Genomic DNA, 2,326 nt, shown 5'->3' on the forward strand with positions numbered 1-2,326 from the left:
CTGACTGTATCTGCGACTTTAAGCATGATAAGAAATACAACAAGTGTTTGTAGATGAATGAGTGGTCTAAATGTACATATGGGGAGTTTTACGAGCAATGCATCACAACTCTAGCACACACTTGTTTACATCTATTAGTGTTTCTTGGCTTTGATTGCACACTAGAATCATCTGAGCTGTTCTGAAAAACACAAATGCACAGCCCCCATCCTGGAGCAACAAAACATCCTGGGCTATCTGAAAGATTCCTGAGTAGAGCTGTTGCTTGAATTCTCTCTGGGTCAATCTGATGTGCAGCCAGCGTTGAAGGCTACCCTTCTCTCCTATTTCAATTTAAACACAGAATTTTCAACAACTCCTTCCTAACCCTCATGATGTGATATCATCTCTCCAGGGAGATTTTGCACAGTGTTCCCAGGAGAAGGCCCAGCAAAATTTGCGGCAAGAGGAAGTAAAAATCCTGCCCCTGCCCCTTCTCTCCATGCCTGCAGGCGGCTGCACAAACTTGTTTTCCCTGCAGCTGCTTGCACATGTAATGGTTTCCAGGATAACCAGTGAGCTGGAACCAGTAAGATGTGGCTGGGGGAGGGGACTTCTCATCTGTAAGCTGGGGAGACTTGTGGCGCCTTACATGGACTCAGCTTCTTACCAGTCCCTGAAGGCCCTGGGATTTTCAAATCTGAGGCACAAGGTGGAAACCCGGCAGCACAAGGTGGGAACCCTCCGGCCCCCTCCCTGTTGTCCTCCATGAGCTCCTGGGCCTGTTAGTCTCAGAGCAAAACCATAGCTGGTGGGACTTAGTGGATTTTGAGAGCATGTTGATTATGAATATTGTCCCTTTCAGGCAAGTTAATGAAGCATCCAATTCACGCCAGCTTTTATCTGTCAGAGAAACACCAGCAAGCAAGGTAGAGACACCAAGCCAAACCCTGATGTGTAAGTATGAACTTCATGTTAATTAGGAAATGGGAGAATGTGTGGGTTTCTCTAATGCAGACTCATGATATGAAGTCAGCTGACTTAAATGCTCTCAACCTGAGCTTAGGGTCATTTGTGTTAGCTCTAAGGTCATCTGAGGCAGACGCATTGAAACTGACCTTGAGAGTATCCTTGACCACTTGACCAAGAGGCCAGAGACTCTACAAGTGTGCTCAGGCCGGACAGCTTCCTGTGCCTGGCAGGAAGAATCAAGATGCCAGCTTCTCCCCTAAACCATGTGAACTCATCAACATGCAACCATTTTAAACTATAAAAACAGCAATTTCAACTGAAACAGTGGACCATTGCCTATTTTACTGGAAATTTCTCCCTTAGAGTATGATGGAAAGAGGGTTGGGTGTAAGAGACCTGGCTGCAAGGCTCACCTCCACTAAGTGACCATAGATATTTTGGACACTAATGTACCGTGAGTCACCTTATTCCTTTGGCCCACAGCTTCTTCATCTGGGAAAGGAAGACATTGGATTGTAAAGTAAGAATAACCCACATTTTTTAGCGTTTGCAATATGCTAGGCAATGTGCTAATTACTTAATTATCAAAGAGACAATTAACACTGAAAAGCAGTTATTAACTAACTCTTCACCAACCCAGCAGGTGGAGACTGTCATTTTTCCCATTTATCAGATTGGGTCATCGAGCTCAGGATGGTGCATGTGCTGCATCTGAAAGGCTGGGGTCTGGTGCTCACTTCTGGGCTGTTGATGACTGGGTTCAGATGCATCATTGTGCATCCCTTTCTTAGCAGAGGATTCCTTGCTGCTCTACTATGGACAATTTATTGCTTTACAGTCTTTTCACTGGAGACCTCACCAGCAGTGACATTCGTAGAAAGCAGTCTCTAAGCTGCAAAGCCCTGCCTGTCACCAGACCTACGTAGAGGGAATCTCACTTGCCTTATGATGTCCAGAGTGCTCCTCGTGTTGCCCTGTGGGTTTTATTTTCCTGTTGTCCACTGGATATGGCCTACTGGCGTTTAGCATGAATTCCCAGCTCCTCCACAAGCTCTTCTTGGACTGCTAAGGTTGAAAAATTAAACAATACATTTTCTAGAATCTCTTTGTGGTGAACTGATAGAAACGTGGTCCCCAATGATCCCCACCCCCTGGTATTCATGCCCCTGTGGAATCCTGCACCCCCATCAGTGTGAGGTGAGCTAGTGACATGTTCTAGCCAATAGGCTGATGGGATGACATGTGTAATTAAGGGGATAAGATTTCACTTCCTTGATTAGCTTACAAGAGATTGTAACCTCCATCTTGCCAGTTGACTCTCTCTGGCTATCTCAGCTTCCAGGATATAAGCCCTCACATTGCGGAGTTCCCTGTG

The 2,326-nt window shown here is 45.7% G+C and overlaps 1 long non-coding RNA gene across 1 annotated transcript; it reads left to right on the forward strand.

The window, feature by feature from the left end:
- Positions 1-472: 472 nt before the first annotated feature.
- LOC117069024 lies at positions 473-2,015 on the forward strand. Its single transcript, XR_004431349.1, has 3 exons — positions 473-568; positions 845-936; positions 1,790-2,015. It is a non-coding gene; the product is annotated as an uncharacterized LOC117069024 (long non-coding RNA).
- Positions 2,016-2,326: the final 311 nt, after the last annotated feature.

The sequence above is a fragment of the Trachypithecus francoisi genome, unplaced genomic scaffold (genome assembly GCF_009764315.1).
Source record: "Trachypithecus francoisi isolate TF-2019V2 unplaced genomic scaffold, Tfra_2.0 Lachesis_group21, whole genome shotgun sequence".
Classification (NCBI taxonomy): Eukaryota; Metazoa; Chordata; class Mammalia; order Primates; family Cercopithecidae; genus Trachypithecus; species Trachypithecus francoisi.